This window comes from Ambystoma mexicanum, chromosome 6p, assembly GCF_040938575.1.
Source record: "Ambystoma mexicanum isolate Mex_15411 chromosome 6p, UKY_AmexF1_1, whole genome shotgun sequence".
Lineage (NCBI taxonomy): Eukaryota > Metazoa > Chordata > Amphibia > Caudata > Ambystomatidae > Ambystoma > Ambystoma mexicanum.
Genome location: NC_090935.1, coordinates 59101705 through 59122486, shown reverse-complemented (window position 1 = coordinate 59122486; position 20782 = coordinate 59101705).

The window sequence follows — 20782 nt, the reverse complement described above, 5'->3', positions numbered from 1 at the left end:
CTTCACAGTGGGCCCTGAAGGAGACATTATGGGCACTGTGGTTGTGGGAGAGAGGAGGAGGGAGAGGGCGCTGCTTTCCCCAGCATGTCTCTCCTTTTGCTCTGCAGGGTGGGCCCTGAAGGAGACATTATGGGCACTGCGGGTGGGGGGAGAGAGGAGGAGGGAGAGGATGCTGCTTTCCCTAGCATGTCTCTCCTTTTGTTCTGCACGGTGGGCCCTGAAGGAGACATTATGGGCACTGCGGGTGGGGGAGAAAGGAGGAGGAGGAGAGTGCGCTGCTTTCCCCAGCATGTCTTTCCTTTTACTCTGCAGGGTGGGCCATGAAGGAGACGTTATGGGCACTGAGGGTGGTGAAGAGAGGAGGGGGGAGAGGGGGCTGCTTTCCCCAGCATGTCTCTCCTTTTGCTCTTCAGGGTGGGCCCTGAAGGAGACGTTATGGGCACTGAGGGTGGGGGGGAGGAGGAGGGAGAGGGTGCTGCTTTCCCCAGCATGTCTCTCCTTTTCATCTGCAGGGTGGGCCCTGAAGGAGACCTCATGGGCACTGCGGGTGGGGGAGAGAGGAGGAGGGAGAGGGTGCTGCTTTCCCCAGCATGTCTCTCCTTTTGCTCTGTAGGGTGGGTGCTGAAGGAGATCTCATGGGCAATATGGGTGGGGGAGAGAGGAGTAGGGAGAGGGTTCTGCGTTCTCCAGCATGTCTCTCCTTTTGCTCTGCAGGGTCGACCCTGAAGGAGACCTCATGGGCACTGCGGGTGGGGGAGAGAGGAGGAGGGAGAGGGTGCTGCTTTCCCCAGCATGTCTCTTCTTTTGCTCTGCAGGTTGTGCCCTGAAGGAGACATTATGGGCACTGCGGGTGGGGGGAGAGAGGAGGAGGGAGAGGGCGCTGCTTTCACCAGCATGTCTCTCCTTTTGCTCTGCAGGGTGGGCCCTGAAGGAGACCTCATGGGCACTGCGAGTGGGGGAGAGAGGAGGAGGGAGAGGGCGCTGCTTTCCCCAGCATGTCTCTCCTTTTGCTCTGCAGGGTGGGCGCTGAAGGAGATCTCATGGGCAATATGGGTGGGGGAGAGTGGAGGAGGGAGAGGGTGCTGCATTCTCTAGCATGTCTCTCCTTTTGCTCTGCAGAGTCGGCCCTGAAGGAGACCTCATGGGCACTGCGGGTGGGGGAGAGAGGAGGAGGGAGAGGGCGCTGCTTTCCCCAGCATGTCTCTCCTTTTGCTCTGCAGAGTCGGCCCTGAAGGAGACCTCATGGGCACTGCGGGTGAGGGAGAGAGGAGGAGGGAGAGGGCGCGGCTTTCCCCAGCATGTCTCTCCTTTTGCTCTGCAGGGTGGGCCCTGAAGGAGACGTTATGGGCACTGAGGGTGGGGGGGAGGAGGAGGGAGAGGGTGCTGCTTTCCCCAGCATGTCTCTCCTTTTCATCTGCAGGGTGGGCCCTGAAGGAGACCTCATGGGCACTGCGGGTGGGGGAGAGAGGAGGAGGGAGAGGGTGCTGCTTTCCCCAGCATGTCTCTTCTTTTGCTCTGCAGGGTGGGCCCTGAAGGAGACATTATGGGCACTGCGGGTGGGGGAGAGGAGGAGGAGGGAGAGGGCGCTGCTTGCCTCAGCATGTTTCTCCTTTTGCTCTGCAGGGTGGGCCCTGAAGGAGACATCATGGGCACTCTGGGTGGGGGAGGGAGGATGAGGGAGATGGTGATGCTTTCCAGCATGTCTCTCCTTTTGCTCTGCACGGTGGAACCTGAAGGAGACGTTATGGGCAGCGCTGGTGGGAGAGAGAGGAGGAGGAGGGAGAGGGCGCTGCTTTCCCCAGCATGTCTCTCCTTTTGCTCTGCAGGGTGGGTCCTGAAGGAGACATTATGGGCACTGCGGCTGGGGGAGAGAGGAGGAGGGAGAGGGCTCTGCTTTCCCAAGCATGTCTGTCCTTTTGCTCCGCAGGGTGTGCCCTGAAGGAGACATTATGGGCACTGCGGGTGGGGGGAGAGAGGAGGAGGGAAACGGCGCTGCTTTCCCCGGCATGTCTCTCCTTTTGCTCTGCAGGGTGGGCCCTGAAGGAGACCTCATGGGCACTGCGGGTGGGGGAGTGAGGAGGAGGGAGAGGGTGCTGCTTTCCCCAGCATGTCTCTCCTTTTGCTCTGCAGGGTGGGCCCTGAAGGAGACCTCATGGGCACTGAGGGTGGGGGGGGAGAGGGTGCTGCTTTCCCCAGCATGTCCCTCCTTTTCATCTGCTGGGTGGGCCCTGAAGGAGACCTCATGGGCACTGCCGGTGGGGGAGCGAGGAGGAGGGAGAGGGCGCTGCTTTCCCCAGCATGTCTCTTCATTTGCTCTGCAGGGTGGGCCCTGAAGGAGACATTATGGGCACTGCGGGTGGGGGAGAAAGGAGGAGGAGGAGAGTGCGCTGCTTTCCCCAGCATGTCTCTCCTTTTGCTCTGCAGGGTGGGCCCTGAAGGAGACATTATGGGCACTGCGGGTGGGGGGAGAGGGGAGGAGGGAGAGGATGCTGCTTTCCCAAGCATGTCTCTCCTTTTGCTCTGCACGGTGGGCCCTGAAGGAGACATTATGGGCTCTGCTGGTGGGGGAGAAAGGAGGAGGAGGAGAGTGCGCTGCTTTCCCCAGCATGTCTTTCCTTTTACTCTGCAGGGTGGGCCCTGAAGGAGAATTCATGGGCACTCCGGGTGGGGGAGGGAGGAGGAGGGAGAGGGTGATGGTTTCCAGCATGTCTCTTCTTTTGCTCTTCACAGTGGGCCCTGAAGGAGACATTATGGGCACTGTGGTTGTGGGAGAGAGGAGGAGGGAGAGGGCGCTGCTTTCCCCAGCATGTCTCTCCTTTTGCTCTGCAGGGTGGGCCCTGAAGGAGACATTATGGGCACTGCGGGTGGGGGGAGAGAGGAGGAGGGAGAGGATGCTGCTTTCCCCAGCATGTCTCTCCTTTTGCTCTGCACGGTGGGCCCTGAAGGAGACATTATGGGCACTGCGGGTGGGGGAGAAAGGAGGAGGAGGAGAGTGCGCTGCTTTCCCCAGCATGTCTTTCCTTTTACTCTGCAGGGTGGGCCATGAAGGAGACGTTATGGGCACTGAGGGTGGTGAAGAGAGGAGGGGGGAGAGGGTGCTGCTTTCCCCAGCATGTCTCTCCTTTTGCTCTGTAGGGTGGGTGCTGAAGGAGATCTCATGGGCAATATGGGTGGGGGAGAGAGGAGTAGGGAGAGGGTTCTGCATTCTCCAGCATGTCTCTCCTTTTGCTCTGCAGGGTCGGCCCTGAAGGAGACCTCATGGGCACTGCGGGTGGGGGAGAGAGGAGGAGGGAGAGGGTGCTGCTTTCCCCAGCATGTCTCTCCTTTTGCTCTTCAGGGTGGGCCCTGAAGGAGATGTTATGGGCACTGAGGGTGGGGGGGAGGAGGAGGGAGAGGGTGCTGCTTTCCCCAGCATGTCTCTCCTTTTCATCTGCAGGGTGGGCCCTGAAGGAGACCTCATGGGCACTGCGGGTGGGGGAGAGAGGAGGAGGGAGAGGGTGCTGCTTTCCCCAGCATGTCTCTCCTTTTGCTCTGTAGGGTGGGTGCTGAAGGAGATCTCATGGGCAATATGGGTGGGGGAGAGAGGAGTAGGGAGAGGGTTCTGCGTTCTCCAGCATGTCTCTCCTTTTGCTCTGCAGGGTCGGCCCTGAAGGAGACCTCATGGGCACTGCGGGTGGGGGAGAGAGGAGGAGGGAGAGGGTGCTGCTTTCCCCAGCATGTCTCTTCTTTTGCTCTGCAGGTTGTGCCCTGAAGGAGACATTATGGGCACTGCGGGTGGGGGGAGAGAGGAGGAGGGAGAGGGCGCTGCTTTCACCAGCATGTCTCTCCTTTTGCTCTGCAGGGTGGGCCCTGAAGGAGACCTCATGGGCACTGCGAGTGGGGGAGAGAGGAGGAGGGAGAGGGCGCTGCTTTCCCCAGCATGTCTCTCCTTTTGCTCTGCAGGGTGGGCGCTGAAGGAGATCTCATGGGCAATATGGGTGGGGGAGAGTGGAGGAGGGAGAGGGTGCTGCATTCTCTAGCATGTCTCTCCTTTTGCTCTGCAGAGTCGGCCCTGAAGGAGACCTCATGGGCACTGCGGGTGGGGGAGAGAGGAGGAGGGAGAGGGCGCTGCTTTCCCCAGCATGTCTCTCCTTTTGCTCTGCAGAGTCGGCCCTGAAGGAGACCTCATGGGCACTGCGGGTGAGGGAGAGAGGAGGAGGGAGAGGGCGCGGCTTTCCCCAGCATGTCTCTCCTTTTGCTCTGCAGGGTGGGCCCTGAAGGAGACGTTATGGGCACTGAGGGTGGGGGGGAGGAGGAGGGAGAGGGTGCTGCTTTCCCCAGCATGTCTCTCCTTTTCATCTGCAGGGTGGGCCCTGAAGGAGACCTCATGGGCACTGCGGGTGGGGGAGAGAGGAGGAGGGAGAGGGTGCTGCTTTCCCCAGCATGTCTCTTCTTTTGCTCTGCAGGGTGGGCCCTGAAGGAGACATTATGGGCACTGCGGGTGGGGGAGAGGAGGAGGAGGGAGAGGGCGCTGCTTGCCTCAGCATGTTTCTCCTTTTGCTCTGCAGGGTGGGCCCTGAAGGAGACATCATGGGCACTCTGGGTGGGGGAGGGAGGATGAGGGAGATGGTGATGCTTTCCAGCATGTCTCTCCTTTTGCTCTGCACGGTGGGCCCTGAAGGAGACGTTATGGGCAGCGCTGGTGGGAGAGAGAGGAGGAGGAGGGAGAGGGCGCTGCTTTCCCCAGCATGTCTCTCCTTTTGCTCTGCAGGGTGGGCCCTGAAGGAGACATTATGGGCACTGCGGCTGGGGGAGAGAGGAGGAGGGAGAGGGCTCTGCTTTCCCAAGCATGTCTGTCCTTTTGCTCCGCAGGGTGTGCCCTGAAGGAGACATTATGGGCACTGCGGGTGGGGGTAGAGAGGAGGAGGGAAACGGCGCTGCTTTCCCCAGCATGTCTCTCCTTTTGCTCTGCAGGGTGGGCCCTGAAGGAGACCTCATGGGCACTGCGGGTGGTGGAGTGAGGAGGAGGGAGAGGGTGCTGCTTTCCCCAGCATGTCTCTCCTTTTGCTCTGCAGGGTGGGCCCTGAAGGAGACCTCATGGGCAGTGAGGGTGGGGGGGGAGAGGGTGCTGCTTTCCCCAGCATGTCTCTCCTTTTCATCTGCTGGGTGGGCCCTGAAGGAGACCTCATGGGCACTGCCGGTGGGGGAGCGAGGAGGAGGGAGAGGGCGCTGCTTTCCCCAGCATGTCTCTTCATTTGCTCTGCAGGGTGGGCCCTGAAGGAGACATTATGGGCACTGCGGGTGGGGGTGCGAGGAGGAGGGGGGAGAGGGTGCCACTTCCCGAAGCATGTTTCTCCGTTTGCTCTGCAGGGTGGGCCCTGAAGGAGACCTCATGAGCACTGCAGGTGGGGGAGAGAGGAGGAGGGAGAGGGTGCTGCTTTCCCCAGCATGTCTCTTTTTTTGCTCTGCAGGGTGGGCCCTGAAGGAGACATTATGGGCGCTGCGGGTGGGGGAGAGGAAGAGGAGGAAGAGGGCGCTGCTTGCCCCAGCATGCTGCTTGCCCCAGCATGTTTCTCCTTTTGCTCTGCAGGGTGGGCCCTGAAGGAGACATCATGGGCACTGCGGGTGGGGGAGAGAGGAGGAGGAGGGAGAGGGCACTGCTTTCCTCAGCATCTCTCCTTTTCCTCTGCAGGGTGGGCCCTGAAGGAGACATTATGCGTACTGCGGGCGGAGGAGAGAGGCGTAGGGAGAGAATGCTGCTTTCTCCAGCATGTCTCTCCTTTTGCTCTGCAGGGTGGGCCCTGAAGGAGACCTCATGGGCACTGCGGGTGGGGGTGAGAGGAGGAGGGAGAGGGTGCTGCTTTCCCCAGCATGTCTCTCCTTTTCCTCTGCAGGGTGGGCAATGAAAGAGACATTATGGGCATTGCAGGTGGGGCAGAGAGGAGGAGGGAGAGGGTGCTACGTTCCCGAGCATGTCTCTCCTTTTCCTCTGCAGGGTGGGCCCTGAAGGAGACATTATGGGCACTGCGGGTGGGGGATAGAAAAGTAGGAGGGAGAGGGTGCTGCTTTCCCCAGCATGTCTCTCCTTTTTCTCTGCAGGGTGGGCCCTGAAGGAGACATTATGGGCACTGCGGGTGGGGGAGCGAGGAGGAGGGAGAGGGTGATGCTTTGGCCATCATGTCTCTTCTTTTCCTCTGCAGGGTGGGCCCTGAAGGAGACATTGTGGGCACTGCTGGTGGGGGAGAGAGGAGGAGGGAGAGGGCACTGCTTGCCCCAGCATGTCTCTCCTTTTGCTCTGCAGGGTGGGCCCTGAAAGAGACCTTATGGGCACTGCAGGTGGGAGGGAAGGAGGAGGAGGGAGAGGGCGCTGCTTTCCCCAGCATGTCTCCCCTTTTGCTCAGCAGGGTGGGCCCTGAAGGAGAAATTATGGGCACTGCGGGTGGGGGAGCGAGGAGGAGGGAGAGGGTGATGCTTTGGCCATCATGTCTCTCCTTTTGCCATTCAGGGTCGGGCCCTGCAGGAGATAGTATGGCAAGGCGGGTGGGGGAGAGAGGAGGAGGGAGAGGGCGCTGCTTTCCCCAGCATGTCTCTCCTTTTGCTCTGCAGGGTGGGCCATGCAGGAGATATTATGGGCACTGCGGGTGGAGGAGAGAGGCGTAGGGAGAGAATGCTGCTTTCCCCAGCATGTCTCTCCTTTTGCTCTGCAGGGTGGGCCCTGAAGGAGACCTCATGGACACTGCGAGTGGGGGAGAAAGGAGGTGGGAGAGGGTGCTGCTTTCCCCAGCATGTCTTTCCTTTTGCTCTGCAGTCTGCAGGGTGGGCCCTGAAGGAGACATTATGGGCACTGTGGGTGGGGGAGAGAGGAGGAGGGAGAGGGCGCTGCTTTCCCCAGCATGTCTCTTCTTTTCCTCTGCAGGGTGGGCCTGAAGGAGACATTGTGAGAGGGCACTGCTTTCCCCAGCATGTCTCTCCTTTTCCCCAGCATGTCTCTCCTTTTCCTCTGCATGGTGGGCCCTGAAGGAGAAATTATGGGCACTGCGGGTGGGGGAGAGAGGAGGAGGGAGAGGGCGATGCTTTCCCCAGCATGTCTCTCCTTTTCCTCTGCAGGGTGGGCAATGAAAGAGACATTATGGGCATTGCAGGTGGGGGAGAGAGGAGGAGGGAGAGGGTGCTATGTTCCCCAGCATGTCTTCTCTTTTCCTCTGCAGGGTGGGCCCTGAAGGAGACATTATGGGCACTGCGGGTGGGGGATAGAAAAGTAGGAGGGAGAGGGTGCTGCTTTCCCCAGCATGTCTCTCGTTTTCCTCTGCAGGGTGGGCCCTGAAGGAGACATTATGGGCACTGCGGGTGGGGGAGAGAGAAGGAGGGAGAGTGTGATGCTTTCCCCAGCATGTCTCTCCTTTTGCTCTGCAGGGTGGGCCATGCAGGAGATATTATGGGCACTGCGGGTTGGGGTGAGAGGAGGAGGGAGAGGGCGCTGATTTCCCCAGCATGTCTCTCCTTTTGCTCTGCAGGGTGGGCCATGCAGGAGATATTATGGGCACTGTGGGTTGGGGTGAGAGGAGGAGGGAGAGGGCGCTGATTTCCCCAGCATGTCTCTCCTTTTGCTCTGCAGAGTCGGCCCTGAAGGAGACCTCATGGGCACTGCGGGTGAGGGAGAGAGGAGGAGGGAGAGGGCGCTGCTTTCCCCAGCATGTCTCTCCTTTTGCTCTGCAGGGTGATCCCTGAAGGAGATGTTATGGGCACTGAGGGTGGGGGGTGAGGAGGGAGAGGGTGCTGCTTTCCCCAGCATGTCTCTCCTTTTCATCTGCTGGGTGGGCCCTGAAGGAGACCTCATGGGCACTGCCGGTGGGGTAGCGAGGAGGAGGGAGAGGGCGCTGCTTTCCCCAGCATGTCTCTTCTTTTGCTCTGCAGGGTGGGCCCTGAAGGAGAAATTATGGGCACTGCGGGTGGGAGTGCGAGGAGGAGAGGGGAGAGGGTGCCACTTCCCCTAGCATGTTTCTCCGTTTGCTCTGCAGGGTGGGCCCTGAAGGAGACCTCATGGGCACTGCGGGTGGGGAAGAGAGGAGGAGGGAGAGGGTTCTGCTTTCCCCAGCATGCCTCTTCTTTTGCTCTGCAGAGTGGGCCCTGAAGGAGACATTATGGGCACTGCGGGTGGGGGAGAGGAGGAGGAGGAAGAGGGCGCTGCTTGCCCCAGCATGTTTCACCTTTTGCTCTGCAGGGTGGGCCCTGAAGGAGACATCATGGGAACTCCGGGTGGGGGAGGGAGAAGGAGGGAGAGGATGATGCTTTTCAGCATGTCTCTCCTTTTGCTCTGCAGGGTGGGCCCTGCAGGAGAAATTATGGGCAAAGCAGGTGGGGGAGAGAGGAGGAGGGAGAGGGCGCTGCTTTCCCCAACATGTCTCTCCATTTGCTCTGCAGAGTGGGCCCTGTAGGAGATATTATAGGCACTGCGGGTGGGGGAGAGAGGAGGAGGGAGAGGGCACTGCTTTCCCCAGCATGTCTCTCCTTTTGCTCTGCAGGGTGGGCCCTGAAGGAGACATTATGGGCACTGTGGGTGGGAGAGAGAGGAGGAGAAGCGAGAGGGTGTGCTTTTCCCCAGCATGTCTCTCTGTTTGCTTTGCAGGGTGGGCAGTGAAGGAGACATTATGGGCACTGCGGTTGTGGGAGAGAGGAGGAAGGAGAGGGCGCTGCTTTCCCCAGCATGTCTCTCCTTTTGCTGTGCAGGGTGGGCCCTGAAGGAGACATTATGGGCACTGCGGGTGGGGGGAGAGAGGAGGAGGGTGAGGACGCTGCTTTCCCCAGCATGTCTCTCCTTTTGCTCTGCACGGTTGCCCTGAAGAAGACATTATGGGCACTGCGGGTGGGGGAGAGAGGAGGAGGAGGAGAGTGCGCTGCTTTCCCCATCATGTTTTTCCTTATGGTCTGCAGGGTGGGCCATGAAGGAGACATTATGGGCACTGCGGGTGGTGGAGAGATTAGGGGGGAGAGGGTGCTGCTTTCCCCAGCATGTCTCTCCTTTTGCTCTGCAGGGTGGGCCCTGAAGGAGACCTCATGGGCACTGCGGGTGGGGGAGAGAGGAGGAGGGAGACTCTCCTTTTCCTCTGCAGGGTGGGCCCTGAAGGAGACATTATGGGCACTGCGGGTGGGGGTGAGAGGAGGAGGGAGAGGGCGCTGCTTTCCCCAGCATGTCTCTCCTTTTGCTCTGTAGGGTGGGTGCTGAAGGAGATCTCATGGGCAATATGGGTGGGGGAGAGAGGAGGAGGGAGAGGGTTCTGCGTTCTCCAGCATGTCTCTCCTTTTGCTCTGCAGGGTCGGCCCTGAAGGAGCGCTCATGGGCACTGTGGGTGAGGGAGAGAGGAGGAAGGAGAGGGCGCTGCTTTCCCCAGCATGTCTCTTCTTTTGCTCTGCAGGGTGGGCCCTGAAGGAGACATTATGGGCACTGCGTGTGGGGGTGCGAGGAGGAGGGGGGAGAGGGTGCTGCTTCCCCAGCATGTCTCTCCTTTTGCTCTGAGGGTGGGCTCTGAAGGAGACCTCCTGGGCACTGCGGGTGTGGGAGCGAGGAGGAGGGAGAGGGTGCTGCTTTCCCCAGCATGTCTCTTCTTTTGCTCTCCAGGGTTGGCCCTGAAGGAGACATTATGGGCACTGCGGGTGGGGGAGAGGAGGAGGAGGAAGAGGGCGCTGCTTGCCCCAGCATGTTTCTCCTTTTGCTCTGCAGGGTGGGCCCTGAAGGAGAATTCATGGACACTCCGGGTGGTTTAGGGAGGAGGAGGGAGAGGGCGATGCTTTCACCAGCATGTCTCTCCTTTTGCTCTGCAGGGTGGGCCCTGAAGGAGGCATTATGGGCACTGCGGGTGGGGGGAGAGAGGAGGAGGGAGAGGATGCTGCTTTCCCAAGCATGTCTCTCCTTTTGCTCTGCACGGTGGGCCCTGAAGGAGACATTATGGGCACTGCGGGTGGGGGAGAAAGGAGAAGGAAGAGAGTGCGCTGCTTTCCCCAGCATGTCTCTCCTTTTGCTCTGCAGGGTGGGCCCTGAAGGAGACATTATGGGCACTGCGGGTGGGGGGAGAGAGGAGGAGGGAGAGGGTGATGCTTTCCAGCATGTCTCTCCTTTTGCTCTTCACAGTGGGCCCTGAAGGAGACATTATGGGCACTGCGGTTGTGGGAGAGAGGAGGAGGGAGAGGGCGCTGCTTTCCCCAGCATGTCTCTCCTTTTGCTCTGCAGGGTGGGCCCTGAAGGAGACATTATGGGCACTGCGGGTGGGGGGAGAGAGGAGGAGGGAGAGGATGCTGCTTTCCCCAGCATGTCTCTCCTTTTGCTCTGCACGGTGGGCCCTGAAGGAGACATTATGGGCACTGCGGGTGGGGGAGAAAGGAGGAGGAGGAGAGTGCGCTGCTTTCCCCAGCATGTCTTTCCTTTTACTCTGCAGGGTGGGCCATGAAGGAGACGTTATGGGCACTGAGGGTGGTGAAGAGAGGAGGGGGGAGAGGGCGCTGCTTTCCCCAGCATGTCTCTCCTTTTGCTCTGCAGAGTGGGCCCTGAAGGAGACGTTATGGGCACTGCGGGTGATGCAGAGAGGAGGGGGGAGAGGCAGCTGCTTTCCCCAGCATGTCTCTCCTTTTGCTCTGCAGTGTGGGCCCTGAAGGAGATGTTTTGGGCACTGCGGGTGGGAGAGAGAGGAGGAGGAGGGAGAGCACGCTGCCTTCCCCAGCATGTCTCTCCTTTCGCTCTGAAGGGTGGGCCCTGAAGTAGACCTTGTGGGCACTCAGGTGGGTGTGAGAGGAGGAGGGAGAGGACCCTGCTTTCCACAGCATGTCTCTCCTTTCGCTCTGCAGGGTGGGCCCTGAAGGAGACATTATGGGCACTGCGGGTGGGAGAGAGAGGAGGAGGATGGAGAGGGCACTGCTTTCCCCAGCATGTCTCTCTGTTTGCTCTGCAGGGTGGGCCATGAAGGAGACATTATGGGCACTGCAGTTGGGGGAGAGAGGAGGGAGAGGGTGCTTCTTTCCCCAGCATGTCTCTCCTTTTGCTCTGCAGGGTGGCTCCTGAAGGAGACATTATGGGCACTGCGGGTGGGGGGAGAGTGGAGGAGGGAGAGGACACTGCTTTCCCCAGCATGTCTCTCCTTTTGCTCTGCACGGTGGACCTCGAAGGAGACATTATGGGCACTGCGGGTGGGGGAGAGAGGAGGAGGAGGAGAGGGCGCTGCTTTCCCCAGCATGTCTCTCCTTTTGCTCTGCAGGGTGGGCCCTGAAGGAGACATTATGGGCACTGCGGGTGGGGGAGAGAGAAGGAGGGAGAGGGCGCTGCTTTCCCCAGCATGTCTCTCCTTTTGCTCTGCAGAGTGGGCCCTGAAGGAGACCTCATGGGCACTGCAAGTGGGGGAGAGAGGAGGAGGGAGAGGGCGCTGCTTTCCCCAGCATGTCTCTCCTTTTTCTCTGCACGGTGGGTCCTGAAGGAGACTTTATGGGCACTGCGGGTGGTGGAGAGAGGAGGGGGGAGAGGGTACTGCTTTCCCCAGCATGTCTCTCCTTTTGCTCTGCAGGGTGGGCCCTGAAGGAGATATTATGGGCACTGCGGGTGGGGGAGAGAGGAGGTGGGAGAGGGCGCTGCTTTCGCCAGCATGTCTGTCCTTTTGCTCTGCAGTATGTGCCCTGAAGGAGACATTATCGGCACTGCGGGTGTGGGGAGAGAGGAGGAGGGAGAGGGCGCTGCTTTCCCCAGCATGTCTCTGCTTTTGCTCAGCAGGGTGGGCCCTGAAGGAGACCTCATGGGCACTGCGGGTGGGGGAGAGAGGATGAGGGAGACGCTCCTTTTCCTCTGCAGGGTGGGTCTTGAAGGAGAGATTATGGGCACTGCGGGTGGGGGTGAGAGGAGGAGGGAGAGGGCGCTGCTTTCCCCAGCATGTCTCTCATTTTGCTCTGCAGGGTGGGCCCTGAAGGAGATCTCATGGGCAATATGGGTGGGGGAGAGAGGAGGAGGGAGAGGGTGCTGCGTTCTCCAGCATGTCTCTCCTTTTGCTCTGCAGGGTCGGCCCTGAAGGAGACCTCATGGGCACTGTGGGTGAGGGAGAGAGGAGGAGGGAGAGGGCGCTGCTTTCCCCAACATGTCTCTCCTTTTGCTCTGCAGGGTGAGCCCTGAAGGAGACGTTATGGGCACTGAGGGTGGGGGTTGGGGAGGAGGGAGAGGGTGCTGCTTTCCCCAGCATGTCTCTCCTTTTCATCTGCAGGGTGAGCCCTGAAGGAGACCTCATGGGTACTGCGGGTGGGGGAGCGAGGAGGAGGGAGAGGGCGCTGCTTTCCCCAGCATGTCTCGTCTTTTGCTCTGCAAGGTGGGCCCTGAAGGAGACATTATGGGCACTGCGGGTGGGGGAGAGGAGGAGGAGGGAGAGGGCGCTGCTTGCCCCAGCATGTTTCTCCTTTTGCTCTGCAGGGTGGGCCCTGAAGGAGACATCATGGACACTCCGGGTGGGGGTGGGAGGAGGAGGGAGAGGGTGATGCTTTCCAGCATCTCTCTCCTTTTGCTCTGCACGGTGGGCCCTGAAGGAGATGTTATGGGCAGCGCAGGTGGGAGAGAGAGGAGGAGGAGGGAGAGGGCACTGCTTTCCCCAGCATGTCTCTCCTTTTGCTCTGCAGGGTGGGCCCTGAAGGAGACATTATGGGCACTGCGGCTGGGGGAGAGAGGAGGAGGGAGAGGGCGCTGCTTTCCCAAGCATGTCTGTCCTTTTGCTCTGCAGGGTGTGCCCTGAAGGAGACATTATGGGCACTGCGGGTGGGGGGAGAGAGGAGGAGGGAGAGGGCGCTGCTTTCCCCAGCATGTCTCTCCTTTTGCTCTGCAGGGTGGGCCCTGAAGGAGACCTCATGGGCACTGCGGGTGGGGGAGTGAGGAGGAGGGAGAGGGCGCTGCTTTCCCCAGCATGTCTCTCCTTTTGCTCTGCAGGGTGGGCCCTGAAGGAGACCTCATGGGCACTGAGGGTGGGGGAGACTCTCCTTTTCCTCTGCAGGGTGGGCCCTGAAGGAGACATTATGGGCACTGCGGGTTGGGGTGAGAGGAGGAGGGAGAGGGCGCTGATTTCCCCAGCATGTCTCTCCTTTTGCTCTGCTCTGAAGGAGACCTCATGGGCACTGCGGGTGAGGGAGAGAGGAGGAGGGAGAGGGTGCTGCTTTCCCCAGCATGTCACTCCTTTTGCTCTGCAGGGTGAGCCCTGAAGGAGATGTTATGGGCTCTGAGGGTGGGGGCGGGAGGAGGGAGAGGGTGCTGCTTTCCCCAGCATTTCTCTCCTTTTCATCTGCTGGGTGGGCCCTGAAGGAGACCTCATGGGCACTGCCGGTGGGGGAGCGAGGAGGAGGGAGAGGGCGCTGCTTTCCCCAGCATGTCTCTTCTTTTGCTCTGCAGGGTGGGCCCTGAAGAAGACATTATGGGCACTGCGGGTGGGGGTGCGAGGAGGAGGGGGGAGAGGGTGCCACTTCCCCCAGCATGTTTCTCCGTTTGCTCTGCAGGGTGGGACCTGAAGGAGACCTCATGAGCACTGCGGGTGGGGGAGAGAGGAGGAGGGAGAGGGTGCTGCTTTCCCCAGCATGTCTCTTCTTTTGCTCTGCAGGGTGGGCCCTGAAGGAGACATTATGGGCAATGCGGGTGGGGGAGAGGAGGAGGAGGAAGAGGGCGCTGCTTTCCCCAGCATGTTTCTCCTCTTGCTCTGCAGGGTGGGCCCTGAAGGAGACATCATGGGCACTCCGGGTGGGGGAGGGAGGAGGAGGGAGAGGGTGATGTTTTTCAGCATGTCTCTCCTTTTGCTATGCAGGGTGGGCCCTGCAGAAGATATTATGGGCAAAGCAGGTGGGGGAGAGAGGAGGAGGGAGAGGGCGCTGCTTTCCCCAGCATGTCTCTCCTTTCGCTCTGCAGGCCCTGAAGGAGACATTATGGGCACTGCGGGTGGGGGAGAGAGTATGAGGGAGAGGGCGCTGCTTTCCCCAGCATGTCTGTCCTGTTGCTCTGCAGGGTGGGCCCTGCAGGAGATATTATGGGCACTCCGGGTGGGGGAGAGAGGAGGAGGAGGGAGAGGGCGCTGCTTTCCTCAGCATGTCTCTCCTTTTCCTCTGCACGGTGGGCCCTGAAGGAGACATTATGGGCACTGCGGGTGGAGGAGAGAGGCGTAGGGAGAGAATGCTGCTTTCCCCAGCATGTCTCTCCTTTTGCTCTGCAGGGTGGGCCCTGAAGGAGACCTCATGGGCACTGCGGGTGGGGGAGAGAGGAGGAGGGAGAGGGTGCTGCTTTCCCCAGCATGTCTCTCCTTTTGCTCTGCAGGGTGGGCCCTGAAGGAGACATTATGGGCACTGTGGGTGGGGGAAAGAGGAGGAGGGAGAGGGCGCTGCTTTCCCCAGCATGTCTCTCCTTTTCCTCTGCAGGGTGGGCCCTGAAGGAGACATTGTGGGCACTGCTGGTGGGGGAGAGAGGAGGAGGGAGAGGGCACTGCTTTCCCCAGCATGTCTCTCCTTTTCCTCTGAATGGTGGGCCCTGAAGGAGACATTATGGGCACTACGGGTGGGGGAGAGAGGAGGAGGGAGAGGGCGCTGCTTTCCCCAGCATGTCTCTCCTTTTCCTCTGCAGGGTGGGCAATGAAAGAAACATTATGGGCATTGCAGGTGGGGGAGAGAGGAGGAGGGAGAGGGTGCTATGTTCCCCAGCATGTCTTCTCTTTTACTCTGCAGGGTGGGCCCTGAAGGAGACATTATGGGCACTGCAGGTGGGGGATAGAAAAGTAGGAGGGAGAGGGTGCTGGTTTCCCCAGCATGTCTCTCCTTTTCCTCTGCAGGGTGGGCCCTGAAGGAGACATTATGGGCACTGCGGGTGGGGGAGAGAGAAGGAGGGAGAGGGCACTGCTTGCACCAGCATGTCTCTCCTTTTCCTCTGCAGGGTGGGCCCTGAAAGAGACCTTATGGGCACTGCAGGTGGGAGGGAGGGAGGAGGAGGGAGAGGGCGCTGCTTTCCCCAGCATGTCTCCCCTTTTGCTCAGCAGGGTGGGCCCTGAAGGAGACATTATGGGCACTGCGGGTGGGGGATGGAGGAGGAGGAGGGAGAGGGTGATGCTTTGGCCATCATGTCTCTCCTTTTGCCATGCAAGGTCGGGCCCTGCAGGAGATATTATGGCAAGGCGGGTGGGGGAGAGAGGAGGAGGGAGAAGGCGCTGCTTTCCCCAGCATGTCTCTCCTTTTGCTCTGCAGGGTGGGCCATGCAGGAGATATTATGGGCACTGCGGGTTGGGGTGAGAGGAGGAGGGAGAGGGTGCTGATTTCCCCAGCATGTCTCTCCTTTTGCTCTGCAGAGTCGGCCCTGAAGGAGACGTCATGGGCACTGCGGGTGAGGGAGAGAGGAGGAGAGAGAGGGCGCTGCTTTCCCCAGCATGTCTCTCCTTTTGCTCTGTAGGGTGAGCCCTGAAGGAGATGTTATGGGCACTGAGGGTGGCGGGAGGAGGGAGAGGGTGCTGCTTTCCCCAGCATGTCTCTCCTTTTCATCTGCTGGGTGGGCCCTGAAGGAGACCTCATGGGCACTGCCGGTGGGGGAGCGAGGAGGAGGGAGAGGGTGCTGCTTTCCCCAGCATGTCTCTTCTTTTGCTCTGCAGGGTGGGCCCTGAAGGAGACATTATGGGCACTGCGGGTGGGGGTGCGAGGAGGAGGGGGGAGAGGGTGCCACTTCCCCCAGCATGTTTCTCCGTTTGCTCTGCAGGGTGGGCCCTGAAGGAGACCTCATGAGCACTGCGGGTGGGGGAGAGAGGAGGAGGGAGAGGGTGCTGCTTTCCCCAGCATGCCTCTTCTTTTGCTCTGCAGGGTGGGCCCTGAAGGAGACATTATGGGCACTGCGGGTGGGGGAGAGGAGGAGGAGGAAGAGGGCGCTGCTTGCCCCAGCATATTTCTCCTTTTGCTTTGCAGGGTGGGCCCTGAAGGAGACATCATGGGCACTCCAGGTGGGGGAGGGAGGAGGAGGGAGAGGGTGATGCTTTTCAGCATGTCTCTCCTTTTGCTCTGCAGGGTGGGCCCTGCAGGAGATATTATGGGCAAAGCAGGTGGGGGAGAGAGGAGGAGGGAGAGGGCGCTGCTTTCCCCAACATGTCTCTCTATTTCCTCTGCAGAGTGGGCCCTGTAGGAGATATTATAGGCACTGCGGTGGGGGAGAGAGGAGGAGGGAGAGGGCACTGCTTTCCCCAGCATGTCTCTCCTTTTGCTCTGCAGGGTGGGCCCTGAAGGAGACATTATGGGCACTGTGGGTGGGAGAGAGAGGAGGAGAAGGGAGAGGGCGTGGTTTTCCCCAGCATGTCTCTCTGTTTGCTTTGCAGGGTAGCCGTGAAGGAGACATTATGGGCACTGCGGTTGTGGGAGAGAGGAGGAGGAAGAGGGCGCTGCTTTCCCCAGCATGTCTCTCCTTTTGCTGTGCAGGGTGGGCCCTGAAGGAGACATTATGGGCACTGCGGGTGGGGGGAGAGAGGAGGAGGGAGAGGACGCTGCTTTCCCCAGCATGTCTCTCCTTTTGCTCTGCACGGTGGGCCCTGAAGGAGACATTATGGGCCCCGCCGCGTGGGGGAGAGAGGAGGAGGAGGAGAGTGCGCTGCTTTCCCCAGCATGTTTTTCCTTTTGCTCTGCAGGGTGGGCCATGAAGGAGACGTTATGGGCACTGCGGGTGGTGGAGAGATTAGGGGGGAGAGGGTGCTGCTTTCCCCAGCATGTCTCTCCTTTTGCTCTGCAGGGTGGGCCCTGAAGGAGACCTCATGGGCACTGCGGGTGGGGGAGAGAGGAGGACGGAGACTCTCCTTTTCCTCTGCAGGGTGGGCCCTGAAGGAGACATTATGGGCACTACGGGTGGGGGTGAGAGGAGGAGGGAGAGGGCGCTGCTTTCCCCAGCATGTCTCTCCTTTTGCTCTGTAGGGTGGGTGTTGAAGGAGATCTCATGGGCAATATGGGTGGGGGAGAGAGGAGGAGGGAGAGGGTGCTGCGTTCTCCAGCATGTCTCTCCTTTTGCTCTGCAGGGTCGGCCCTGAAGGAGACCGCATGGGCAGTGCGGGTGATGGACAGAGGAGGAGGGAGAGGGCGCTCCTTTCCCCAGCATGTCTCTCCTTTTGCTCTGCAGGGTGGGCCCTGAAGGAGACGTTATGGGCACTGAGTGGGGGGGGGAGGAGGGAGAGGGTGCTGCTTTCCCCAGCATGTCACTCCTTTTCATCTCCAGGTTATGCCCTGAAGGAGACCACATGGGCACTGCGGGTGGGGGAGCGAGGAGGAGGGAGAGGGCGCTGCTTTCCCCAGCATGTCTCTTCTTTTGCTCTGCAGGGTGGGCCCTGAAGGAGACATTATGGGCACTGCGGGTGGGGGTGCGAGGAGGAGGGGGGAGAGGGTGCTGCTTCCCTCAGCATGTCTCTCCTTTTGCTCTGAGGGTGGGCTCTGAAGGAGACCTCACGGGTACTGCGGGTGGGGGAGCGAGGAGGAGGGAGAGGGTGCTGCTTTCCCCAGCATGTCTCTTCTTTTGCTCTGCACGGTGGGCCCTGAAGGAGACATTATGGGCACTGCTGGTGGGGGAGAGGAGGAGGAGGAAGAGGGCGCTGCTTGCCCCAGCATGTTTCTCCTTTTGCTCTGCAGGGTGGGCCCTGAAAGAGAATTCATGGGCACTCCGGGTGGGGGAGGGAGGAGGAGGGAGAGGGTGATGCTTTCCAGCATGTCTCACCTTTTGCTCTTCACAGTGGGCCCTGAAAGAGACATTATGGGCACTGCGGTTGTGGGAGAGAGGAGGAGGGAGAGGGCGCTGTTTTCCCCAGCATGTCTCTCCTTTTGCTCTGCAGGGTGGGCCCTGAAGGAGACATTATGGGCACTGCGGCTGGAGGGAGAGAGGAGGAGGGAGAGGATGCTGCTTTCCCCAGCATGTCTCTCCTTTTGCTCTGCACGGTGGGCCCTGAAGGAGACATTATGGGCACTGCGGGCGGGGGAGAAAGGAGGAGGAGGAGAGTGTGCTGCTTTCCCCAGCATGACTTTCCTTTTACTCTGCAGGGTGGGCCATTAAGGAGACGTTATGGGCACTGCGGGTGGTGGAGAGAGGAGGGGGGAGAGGGTGCTGCTTTCCCCAGCATGTCTCTCCTTTTGCTCTGCAGAGTGGGCCCTGAAGGAGACGTTATGGGCACTGCGGGTGATGCAGAGAGGAGGGGGGAGAGGCAGTTGCTTTCCCCAGCATGCCTCTCCTTTTGCTCTGCAGTGTGGGCCCTGAAGGAGACGTTATGGGCACTGCAGGTGGGGGAGAGAGGAGGAGGGAGAAGGCGCGGCTTTCCCCAGAATGTCTCTCCTTTTGTTCTGCAGGGTGGGCCTTGAAGGAGATGTTATGGGCACTGCGGGTGGGAGAGAGAGGAGGAGGAGGAAGAGCACGCTGCCTTCCCCAGCATGTCTCTACTTTCGCTCTGAAGGGTGGGCCCTGAAGTAGACCTTGTGGGCACTCAGGTGGGGGTGAGAGGAGGAGGGAGAGGACCCTGCTTTCCACAGCATGTCTCTCCTTTCGCTCTGCAGGGTGGGCCCTGAAGGAGACATTATGGGCACTGCGGGTGGGGGAGAGAGGAGGAGGAGGGAGAGGGCACTGCTTTCCCCAGCATGTCTCTCTGTTTGCTCTGCAGGGTGGGCCGTGAAGGAGACATTATGGGCACTGCAGTTGGGGGAGAGAGGAGAGAGAGGGTGCTGCTTTCCCCAGCATGTCTCTCCTTTTGCTCTGCAGGGTGGCTCCTGAAGGAGACATTATGGGCACTGCGGGTGGGGGGAGAGTGGAGGAGGGAGAGGACGCTGCTTTCCCCAGCATGTCTCTCCTTTTGCTCTGCACGGTGGACCCTGAAGGAGACATTATGGGCACTGCGGGTGGGGGAGAGAGGAGGAGGAGGAGAGGGCGCTGCTTTCCCCAGCATGTCTCTCCTTTTGCTCTGCAGGGTGGGCCCGGAAGGAGACATAATGGGCACTGCGGGAGGGGGAGAGAGGAGGTGGGAGAGGGCGCAGCTTTCCCCAGCATGTCTCACCTTTTACTCAGCAGGTTGGGCCCTGAAGGAGACATTATGGGCGCTGCGGGTGGGGGAGAGAGAAGGAGGGAGAGGGCGCTGCTTTCCCCAGCATGCCTGTCCTTTTGCTCTGCAGGGTGTGCCCTGAAGGAGACATTATGGGCACTGCGGGTGTGGGGAGAGAGGAGGAGGGAGAGGGCGCTGCTTTCCCCAGCATGTCTCTGCTTTTGCTCTGCAGGGTGGGCCCTGAAGGAGACCTCATGGGCACTGCGGGTGGGGGAGAGAGGAGGAGGGAGAGGGCGCTGCTTTCCCCAGCATGTCTCTCCTTTTGCTCTGCAGGGTGGGCCCTGAAGGAGACCTCATGGGCACTGCGGGTGGGGGAGAGAGGAGGAGGGAGACGCTCCTTTTCCTCTGCAGGGTGGGCCTTGAAGGAGACATTATGGGCACTGCGGGTGGGGGTGAGAGGAGGAGGGAGAGGGCGCTGCTTTCCCCAGCATGTCTCTCCTTTTGCTCTGCAGGGTGGGCACTGAAGGAGATCTCATGGGCAATATGGGTGGGGGAGAGAGGAGGAGGGAGAGGGTGCTGCGTTCTCCAGCATGTCTCTCCTTTTGCTCTGCAGGGTCGGCCCTGAAGGAGACCTCATGGGCACTGCGGGTGAGGGAGAGAGGAGGAGGGAGAGGGCGTTGCTTTCCCCAGCATGTCTCTCCTTTTGCTCTGAAGGGTGGGCCCTGAAGGAGACGTTATGGGCACTGAGGGTGGGGGTGGGGGAGGAGGGAGAGGGTGCTGCTTTCCCCAGCATGTCTCTCCTTTTCATCTGCAGGGTGGGCCCCGAAGGAGACCTCATGGGCACTGCGGGTGGGGGAGCGAGGACGAGGGAGAGGGCGCTGCTTTCCCCAGCATGTCTCTTCTTTTGCTCTGCAGGGTGGGCCTTGAAGGAGACATTATGGCCACTGCGGGTGGGGGTGCGAGAAGGAGGGGGGAGAGGGTGCTGCTTCCCCCAGCATGTCTCTCCTTTTGCTCTGCAGGGTGGGTCCTGAAGGAGACCTCATGGACACTGCGGGTGGGGGAGCGAGGAGGAGGGAGAGGGTGCTGCTTTACCCAGCATGTCTCTTCTTTTGCTCTGCAGCGTGGGCCCTGAAGGAGACATTATGGGCAGTGCGGGTGGGGAAGAGGAGGGAGAGCGCGCTGCTTGCCCCAGCATGTTTCTCCTTTTGCTCTGCAGGGTGGGCCCTGAAGGAGAATTCATGGGCACTCCGGGTGGGGGAGAGAGGAGGAGGGAGAGGGCGCTGCTTTCCCCAGCATGTCTCTCCTTTTGCTCAGCAGGTTGGGCCCTGAAGGAGACATTATGGGCGCTGCGGGTGGGGGAGAGAGAAGGAGGAGGGAGAGGGCGCTGCTTTCCCCAGCATGTCTCTCCTTTTGCTCTGCAGGGTGGGCCCTGAAGGAGACATTATGGGCACTGCGGCTGGGGGAGAGAGGAGGAGGAAGAGGGCGCTGCTTTCCCCAGCATGTTTGTCCTTTTGCTCTGCAGGGTGTGCCCTGAAGGAGACATTATGGGCACTGCGGGTGGGGGAGAGAGGAGGAGGGAGAGGGCGCTGCTTTCCCCAGCATGTCTCTCCTTTTTCTCTGCACGGTGGGTCCTGAAGGAGACTTTATGGGCATTGCAGGTGGTGGAGAGAGGAGGGGGGAGAGGGTACTGCTTTCCCCAGCATGTCTCTCCTTTTGCTCTGCAGGGTGGGCCCTGAAGGAGATATTATGGGCACTGCGGGTGGGGAGAGAGGAGGTGGGAGAGGGCACTG